Below are 10,304 nucleotides of genomic sequence, written 5' to 3'. Positions count from 1 at the left end.
TAAATCAATACATGGAAATTATACATTGGCCTGGCCCCAAAGGGTGGGATATTCTGAAGCAGGGGTGGGGCGGGGGTGGGAATAGGTGGATTCAGAGATTCCTGGACTAGTGAGATGTTAAGATGGGTGTGACAGTGCCTCCAGGAAATTTAGAACAAAGAATGGGAGTCAGAGTTCAGTCCCTCAGTTCCTCCTTATCTGCATTTTCCATCTGGTAGGGGTTTCTGGAAAACAACTCAGGAACCTACAGCGGGTGTGGTGGCGGCTCACCCCTGTAATCCTAGCACTCCAGGAGGATTGCTTGAGGTCAGGAGTTCGAGACTAGCCAGAACTAAAGGGAGACCCGTCTCTGCTAAAAATAGAAAAAATTAGCTGGGCATGGTGGTGTGCACCTGTAGTTCCTGCTACTTGGGAGGCTGAGGCAGGGTTGCGTGAGCCCAGGATTGAGGTTGCTGTGAGTTATGATCATGCTCTAGCCAGGGTAACAAAATGAGACTCTGACTCAAAAAAAAAAAAAAGTTGTCATATTTTGGTTTCCATAGGGAAACAAAACACCTCATGATTTTGATGATTTTGGCTCTTTTGGTGGGCCATTGTTCTCATCAGTTTGCCTGTTCACTTTTTTTTTTTTTTTTTTTTTAAGGTTAGTCAAGTGAAAGCGGTGGGGGTGAAGAGGAACAAAAGAATTTGTAACTGGTTGTGATTAGTTGTAAACACCACTCTGCACTCTGGCCAGCTGCCCTTCACTTTTCAAGACTGGCCAGATGCCAGGAACTTCCCTGCAAGATTTTCTTTTATTTCCATGTTGGGGGTGCCCCCCGAAGGAGGGTTCCTTGCCCTGCATCACATGTATTATATGCCAACAAAGATGAAGGTAGCTTTACCTTTACAGAATTTTCCATTTGTTAGGAAAGATGGATACACAAAAAGTTAGAATTCAGATTAAATGACTGATATTTAATTTACATACTTAGCTATTAGGGCTTGGTCTAAGAAACCTGTGCTCTTGAGAGTGGGTTTCTAAATCAGCTATTTTAAATAAAACTTATTTTAAAATAATAAATTTTTGTACAGGAGTTTTTTTGTTTAGGGTAAGCAGAAATCCAGTTATTTAAAGAGAAAGCCTCTATCAGTTCATTGTGCATAATCACATTTCTGGTTGGATAGGGAAGTAAATATCTTTGGGGTTGTAGTTTAGTTGTATTAACAGAAAGGGGCAACGTTGTTAATTTTGATAAGGAAAGGATTAAAATATTACGTAAGTTAAAGACATAGTTGGCTCCATTTATTCTCTATTCTCACAAGATATAGAAAAGATATTTTAAAGAATTAATACAAATGAAAATGTCTTGCTGGAAATCTTATTCTGAAATTAAGAAAACTAAAGTGAGTAGAATATAGGATTCTTCCATTATTCTTTGTTGAATCAGAAATTGCAGTCAATTATTGAACAGCATCTAAGTGTTCCCAAATCCTGTGACTTCTGCCAAAAGAGGATGATTGAGAGGTAAAAGCACCCAAAATCATGTTGCATGGTTAGTTTAGTAAATATTTGAGCTACTATTATGTTGTAGGCAGTCCCTGTTTCTCTGTGCTTGGGATAAAGCAGTGAACAAAATAGACTAAAAGACAAAAAAACCATCCTGCCTTCTTGGAGTTTCTAGTCTGCGAGAGGAGTCAGACAAAAAGCAAAGTAGGGTGTTGGTCAAAAGTGTTATGGAAAAAAATGAGGAATGGGGAAGGGAGATTTACATGGGTAGATTTCTTCTATGTTAATTGGTGGGTCAGGAACAGGAATTTTAGACTTACTTGACTTTGCCCCTAACCAGTTATATGTTTTTGGGTAAATTGCTTACCATCTCTAGATTTTCACATTTATAAAATTGATCGGTCAAAACAATAGCTATTTTTATTCATTTACTGTTATTAGCAGACACGCGCAACGTATGTTATCTCATTCACTTACAGCCTTATGAAGTAAGTAACCTTGTCCCCATTTGACACATGAGCAAACTGAGGTTTAGATTAAGCAGCTCGTTTGAGAACATGTTCCCGGTAATGGGAGAGGCTGGGTTCCGAGTGCTGGTGTTTCCCGTCATCATTCAGTACTGCCTCTCACTGTGTTGGTCCTATAGATTCTTTCCAGTCTGTGAATGTCAGGTCATTATAAGGGTCAGGGTGATCAGACGTCTTGCGGAGATGCCTGCAGGCCTGTCAGATGTCCCCATGAGAACTCGGAGACCTCCGCGTTTCCGTGACGCGTCCCTCGCCGCGCCCCTCGGGCAGACGTCCTGGCCGTGGAGGACGAACGGTGTAGAGTTGCAGGAGGAAAAGGGAGGAGGCGGGGCACGAGGACTACAAATCCCAGCATTCCGCGGGCGCCTTCCGGCGGAGGTTGTCGTCACGTGGGCGAGGACGAGCACGACGTTCGGCCGCGCGGCAGCGAGAGTGCAACCTGGCGTTGTGAGCGGAGGGCAGACCCGAAAGGCTCCCGTGGTCTTGACGGGCCTACGACTTAAAACCCCGCTAGAATTTGTAAGTAAACAACATGTACAACTTTTTCATGTTTCAGTATCCGAACTGATGTCTTTTTCTTTCAAAAGGTTCAGAAACGATCCCTCCCCACCCCCACCTCCCTACCGCGCGAACAGTAAACGAGGTAGGTTGGGGGTATATTTTTGTTTTGGAGTTAAAAAGAGAGAAAGTCTTATAAATATTGAACGGATTAAGGTGTGAGTGAATTTTTGGTTTAGACTTTAACATGCGAAGCAGAATTTAAGTTTCGAAATGTAAAGTGTAGCTCTGCTTACACCAGGCGGCGATTACTCCGTGCCTAACATTCGTCGTCTTAATCCTTTAAAAGATAGCACTTTCTTTAAAGGTGCTGAGAAGAGCAAAGTTTGAGGTTTTAGCAAGACCCCCTACCATTTTGCTTACACATTATGTATGTATCCTGCTCTCAGCGTTTTATTCCCGATGGAAACGTTTACCCTTCCTCCTTCTTCCAAAATTTATAGCTCTGTCAGTAGTGCTTAATTGTTAAGATTTATACTGTTACACAGATCCAGACCCGAGTTATCTTACGCAGATTAAACATACTGGTTTTGTTTCTTTTACCTGTCTTTAGGTCTTCAAAACATTTTATTTCGGATCTATGTAAGAGATCCTTTTCTTGTGTGCCGTGGCAGCTCTCCGTATTTATCAGTTTTGTTTTCTAATCACATGATTAATATATAAATGGTCGGTGGAAACTCATTTAATGAGAAAAGGAACTTAATGGTAGAGTAACTACAGATGTTCTTGGAAGCGTTTGTTTGGATTAGAACAGTTAGAAAAACTAAAATTTGCTATGAAAACTTTAAATGAGAGCTTTTCTCCCGGAATATTATGATCAGTGCAGAGTCCACAACTTGATACCAGTTTTGCTGCAGGTTTATTGTGTAATCTTGAATGACTCATTTAAGCGGTATTTTACCTAGTTTCCTTCCTAAGGTAGGAGTAGTACTAGCCTGAGAGCTTTGATAATTCAGAAATTAATGTCAGACTTTAGCCACTTATTTGAGGGTTACTGGTTATTTTTAATAATGCATTATGTCTTGTATATAACTTATTTTTGCTTACGAAGTCATGGAAGTCCACATTTCTTTGAAGTGATACTTGAATTTCCTGAAGAAAGTTTTCTTGGAGCAGGCTTGTCTGCTTTTTCACTTTCAGGTGGTACACTAAGCCAAATGCGAAAGCACATAAACTTGAAGGTTCAACAACCTCCAAAAAATTTTAAAGAATAAAGAAATGACTGTCTTTGTTTTGCATTTAGAATTTTAATTAAGTTTCATTAATATTTCTACATCCTGTGAACTGCCTATTAAATTGTGTCCCACAAGAGATAGTTCATTGTGGCAATTGTACTTTAAATCATAAATTTTGCACAGAAATCAAGCATTTGGGAATAACGAGGGGTGTTATGGAAAGTATTAAATGGGATAGTTTTAAGGACTCGGTAAACAGGAACTGTTATTACTTTTTGGGCTACTTTCCTCTTTACTGATATTAGAGGAGGTGGCAAATGATTTTTTTGTGACTCACATACAAACTGTACACATGATTTGGTAATCATAATAGAAAGGAAGAAAATTCACCTGTAATTACACTACTTCAACAAACCAAATTGTTTTGATTTTTATATATTTTCCCTCAGGCCTAGACCATAGTTATACATAATGTAAATGTAATAACATTTTTACAAGAAGTCAAATTTAAAACATGGGTTTGTTAACTTCTGAGGGTTTTGTTTTAATTATATAAATAAGCTGTCTGGTTCTGCCTTTTTTTCAGATCTACTTGTGAAACAGCAGGAGAACTTTCCTTTAGTGCAGTTTCCACTTGCTTTCCCCATTCCAAAAAATAAAACCTGCAGTTGTATGTACTTTTATTTAATTTTCATATGGTAATAGTTAACGGTTTTTGAGGACTTCTCTTGTGCCCCCATAGTTGTAAGTGTTGCACATTATCTCATTTAACTCTCCCACTACCTCTTCATCTAGGTAGTAGTATTCCATTTTGTGACTAAAAAAACCAAAGGCACATAGAGTTCACCAAGTCAGAGGCTGGAGCAGTCATTCAGGCCTAGGCAGGCTGACTTTAAAGGACAGTGCTGTATTGGGTTCTATATTTGTAAATTCACTGTATGGATGTTAGGTCATATATGTAGGCAGGAGTTGATCCTGGAGGCTGACTTACAACTTCTTGGTATAAAAGTAATATTATTTATAGTATTTTTTAAACTACTGTATAAAGATATTTTATAACTACTTTTTTTCTTTATACCTACTTAGACCACCAGACTTTTAACGACTTTTATAGGAAAATGAAGAATAGGAAAGTGTTTACTTCTTTAATGGGTGAGGCCTTTCACCTATAGTTTTATTAGTTGCGGTAGTAAAAATATGATTTATACGCAAGGCAAATTATTAGGTCTAAACTTGCCCTTTTTGTTTCTTAAGGGATGAACATGGGGTTTATAATGAAGGAAGACTAACTTTTGTTTAAAGCAGTGCTCCTTAAACTTTACAGTGAACACCGAAGTCATTTGGCAAATTTCTTAAAACATGAATTCCTGCAAGAGACCCTCAAAGATTCTGATCTAGTGGATCTAGCTTGGGGTCCAAGAATTTGTATTTCTAGCAAGCTCCAGGTGATGCTAATGATTCCCAGCTAATGAGTTTAATATAATAAGGAAACAAATATTAGTGGTAGTTGTCCACATTGTTGACTTGACAGTTATACCCCAGTAGCACTCAGATCTTACTTGTTACAGGAACCACGACTTTTTAGAGAAGTGGTTGATTTCAGGGCTGGGCAGGGAAAATACAAGATGAGCCCTGTGCTTGAAATGAAGGAAATGCTCAAAATAAGTATTTGAGTCCATATTGATATAGCTGAATAAATAGATAAATAGGGGAGAAGGTACAACTCTTACAGAAGAATTCCAATTAGTAAACATAGAAAGAACGAAGGAAATAGAAAACCACCATTAGGCAAACAGCAGCATAGTAGGTATTGAAGACAAAATCCATTTATGATGATAGTGGGCGAAAGACTGAGGAAAATCAGGATATTTACGTGGTCTCAAAGTATCTCCCCCAGGATAATCATTGACTACAAAGGAAAAATAGTAACTTGACGCTGGAAGTATGATATTAACCAAGTGATCAAGGTTAACATGACCAGTAATAAAACAAGGACATCATGAACCCAGTGATAAGATGCAGTGAGAACGCTACAACACCATTTATGTGACGTTGATTCTTCTTGCCCCAAATGCATAATCTCTTTTTCTTTCTAATCATGATATAATATTATAAAAACTCACTGGGGAAACATTCTACAAAATAACCAGTATTATTCAAAAGTGTCAAGGTCACAAAGACAAGGAAACGTCATAAAAGACAAAGACTGAGGAGAAATAGCAACTAAATGCAATGCAATGTGGATTGGACCCCAGAAGTGAAAAGGGACATTGGTGGGAAAACTGGTGAAATTTGAACATGGCCTGTAGTTAGCTGACTTGTACCAATGTTAATTTCTTGATTTCGATAATTGTACTTTAATTATATAAGATGCTAGAAGAAGGATATAAAGGAACTCTGCACTATTTTTGCAACTTTTCTGTAAGTCTGAAATTAGTTCAAAGTAAAAGTTTAAAATAAAACATATAAAAATGTGTTCACTTGAAGTAGCTACTAAAAGTGGTCAGGGGAGTTGAACTACAGCTGGGAGTTGGTTATGCCACCCAGCATTGGAAATCTTAGCAAACTCTTAGATCCTTTGTGCATTGCTTAATGCCTGTGCGTGGTCAGCCTAAACCAGAGATAGAAGTCAAAGGGATTGGAAGGTAATAGGAAGAAGGGTACTATACGTATCTACTCAAGAAGATATGTGTAGTATCTGAACCGTGCTGGGTATTCAGTCCTTATGTAAAAAAACAGTTCCCTAAGGAAGTAATTGGAGTGCTTTTTGTTCCTAGTTTAGTACTTTTTCAAACTTCCTTTTAAAAATCTGGAGTAAGTTACCAGTTAGTGAAAATACTGGGAAATGAGTGTATAAATTGTGAAAATCGTAATGCTGGGTGGATATTATGATAGTGCATATGGTGCAGAGGAGTGGGCAAGACTTAGAAATTTAGTTTTAAACACAGACACAAGTAGCTAATACACGTAATAGAAATACCTAAGCTTGGCACAGGGTCGGACTGTCAAAAACTGCGTATTAACCTTAAAGGTTTGGCTGCTGGTATTTTAAAGTTAAACTGTAGAATTTGAACCATGGACTTTGGGTCCATTAGGACAACACAGAAATGTACGGGCAAATTTCTAAACCATTTGTTCTCCTTTATGGACAATCTCCATTCCCCCCCCACCAAAGTATGCTAGCAATGCATCTACATACCTGTTTTGTTTGTTAGTTCTTGGGGTGAGAGGGAACATTCTGCAGCTATTTTCTAACCTAGGATCACATTTTTCACTTGGCTTATCTGTTCTTAAGAGAACTGTGTGTGTGCTAAATAGTACTGAATATTGTCATCCGTATGCCTTCTCTCAGTGATCTCAAGACTTTGCCAAATTAAAAGTAGTTTTTACAAAATGAATTGAAGACTTTCCAGGAGCATTTTTTATAATGTATTTTCAACAAATTATTTTAGATTAGTGAATTCAAAAAGAGCAATTCCTTTTGTTTTCATACTCCCTAATGTCCCATCATCTAAATTCAGAACTAGTTATGAAATAGGAAGCTCTTAAGATTTCACATTGTGTATGAAATATTTAAAATGGGAATGCAAGAGGATTTAAAGCAGTTATGTTTTTTTCTATGTGCTTCTCTTTTATTTTATGTATGATATCAAGAGTTGGTTGTGGCTGAAGTCTAAAGGATATATTGCCTGGAAAAGTCACCCAAATTCTGACATAGTCTGAAACTTACTGTTGTGCTACCACTAAAAAGAACAAGAGAATTTTTGTTTATCAAAGGCAAATTTGAGTTTACTTACTTACATCCATTCAGGAAAGAATGAAATAGAATCACAATGTTTAGAGAAGGTAATTATTTAACATGTATAAAGCCATCATGGTTAGTGGATGTAATAAATTTCAGTGAATTAAATAGAACTGCATTTTCTGTTTTGGTGTGAAAGTGCTGTTTTCTAGATTTTCTTCTAATAAAATAGAAGAATCTTAAATTTACTTTAGTTCTCAGAAACAAAAGTTCTGATTGTGTTGCATTTGTGTCTTCTTTTGTATAGCATTTGTGTGGTAGTGAAACTCTTAAAACTTTGGTTTTTGCCCACTGTTTTTGGCCAAAGGTTTGTTTGAAAATACAGGTGGCATGCACCTATAATCCCAGCTACTCAGGAGGCTAAGGCAGGAGTTCAAGTCTAGTCTGGGACCCTGTCTCTGGGGAAAAAAAAAAAAACTAAATTAAAAAAAATATATAGGCATTCCAGCTTCTTCTGTGGGCCTTCCTAAATTTCCTGTGATCTCTCTTACAGGTGATCTTTTTTCTCTTTTCTTTCCCCCCCTTTAAGACAGGATGTTGTTGTTTTGCCTGGGCTGGAGTGCAGGGGCGCAGTCATAGCTCCCTGCAGTCTCGAAGTCCTGGACTCAGGCGATCCTACCTCAGCCTCCTGAGTAGCTAGGACTACAGGCGCACCACCACACCTGGATAATTTTTAAATTTTTTGTAGCGATGGGATCTCACCATTTGCCCAATATGTCTACAGGTGATCTTTTTTATATCCATCTAAAAGCCCTTAGATTTCACCTAAATCACTGGTTCAATCTCAACTCCCTAGACATCTAGAAGTCCTGAAAGATTGTTCTCTCTGTATCCATAGTACTTGACGTTGGGTAGTTTCCTCAGATAACTTAAACAATTATGTTTAATAATCAGAGTAATGGTAGTTCTCAGGGTGTTTTGCATTTCCGAAAGCCTAATGATAGTCATATATTTACCTTAAATCAGCTGCTTTTGACTTAAGCTAATGAAGTTGAGGATGGAAGCAAATTTCAGAATACGTGCGTCTTTCCAGCTTTGTGTTGTAGGCACGCAGAACAGTATCTCTAATTTAAAATATTGAAAGTTTATAAACCAAGGCTAGTAACACTAGTTTTTTGGTTTATTAGAAGTTCTGACTGGTTGATCTACATGTCTGATTAATAAAAATGAAATTATTACAAGAGTGCAATTGTCAGTCATCTTTCAAAATGAGATGCAAGGAGGTGCTAGGAATAAAGTTGTCTTTGATAGTAAAATGATTAGGAATCATTGATGCCTAATGGTCCTGAATCACTTCACATTCCTTTGAGAGTCTAGGAGTGTGTACTGTCTTTCTGGGAAAAATGCACATATGTTCCTAAAGATTTTTATATGTTTCCAGGGATTCAGGACTTCTTTGAAACTTACCTTGTATTTTTTTTGTGCGGAAGTAGAAAATTGAGGGGTGATTTCCTCCACCCCCACCCCCAGTATATACACACAGTTTAAGAATATCCTGTGGCTTTGCAAACAGCTTATGAAAGGGCTTTCTAAAGCTTAACTGTCACTGCTTCAGAAAGGCGGTCTCTTCATAGTGGTTAAGAGTACAGGCTCTGGACCAATCTGCCTGAATTCAAATCTGGCTTCTCTACAACTGCCTATATGATATTGGGCAAATTGCTTCACTCTGTTTTGTTAACTATAAAATAGAGATAATGATCCCTTGTTGGATTCTCATAAAGAATAAATGAGTTAATACACATAAGGTATTTAGAATAGAAAACGCATTCCTTAAATGTTAGCTCGTTAAGTATTGTTGTCTAACAGACAGAAGGTTACTGTGTGTTGCTGAATACCTGGCCAGGTGAGGTTCTCTGGGCTGCCTGTAGCAAGGGTGCCTTTTTCCAGTCTGCACAAAGGCGCCATGAAGTAGCAACTTCCCTACACAGAGATTCATGCCTTCAAGGAGAATGCCAAGATAAACTCTCTTTTCATACCTGCATTAGGTAGGCCTGTTTTGCCTTATTTCTATGAAGAGATGGTTGCTTACCATTTTATGAGAAAAACAAAGAGCCACGTTCTTCTATAGGGCTTCTCTTTATCCCAATATATCAGTCACCTGCTTTGCCTCTGAGCAAATTAACTGCTGCTACTCTTGTCCACAGTGTGAAAGTTTGATTTGGCTTATTAATCTCTTCTATCCCGTTGCTGTTTCCACTCTACTTTTTTTTTTAATTATAAAGTACTGAAGAGAGATGCTGTAAGCTGTTAGGATTTATGATACAGTGAGCATTCTCGTACCTCCACTCAGTTAAAGAAAAAAAAATTACAAGTATCTTTGAAGTTCTTTGGTTGCTCTCCCCATCCCATCCACTTTCCTCTCCCATCATAGGTAATAATTATCTTGAGTTTTGGGCTTATCCTTCTTTTCTTTCTAGCTTTATTGCATATTTATCCCTAAACAATATATTAATTTTACATGCTTTTGAAACATTATGTAAGTGGCAAGTTTAAGAATGTGTGCATTGGCCAGGCACGGTGGCTCACGCCTGTTATCCCAGCACTTTGGGAAGACCTCTTGAGGCCAAAGTTTAAGACCAGCCTGGGCAACATAGTGAGACCACCATCTGTACAAAAAATTTAAAAATTATCCAGGTGTGGTAGTGTGCTCCTGTAGTCCTAGCTACTCAGGAGGCTGAGGCAGGAGGATTGCTTGAGCCCAAGATTTTGAGGCTGCAGTGAGCTGTGATTGTGCCACTGCACTCCAGCCTGGG

The 10,304-nt window shown here is 38.1% G+C and overlaps 1 protein-coding gene across 1 annotated transcript in view; it reads left to right on the top strand.

Moving 5' to 3' along the window:
- The first annotated feature begins 2,472 nt into the window (after nucleotides 1-2,472).
- The window catches only part of LOC105812152 (torsin-1A-interacting protein 2-like), a 26,470-nt gene continuing 18,638 nt past the window's right edge, over nucleotides 2,473-10,304 (top strand). The window contains exon 1 of the mRNA XM_012646536.1: nucleotides 2,473-2,535. The gene's annotated coding sequence lies outside the window, so the exon portion shown is untranslated. The remainder of the gene's footprint in view (nucleotides 2,536-10,304) is intronic.

The sequence above is a fragment of the Propithecus coquereli genome, unplaced genomic scaffold, assembly GCF_000956105.1.
Source record: "Propithecus coquereli isolate 6110/MARCELLA unplaced genomic scaffold, Pcoq_1.0 Scaffold246, whole genome shotgun sequence".
Classification (NCBI taxonomy): Eukaryota; Metazoa; Chordata; class Mammalia; order Primates; family Indriidae; genus Propithecus; species Propithecus coquereli.
The sequence above is the reverse complement of the archived record's forward strand: the minus strand, read 5'-3'. Positions and strand labels throughout refer to the sequence as shown.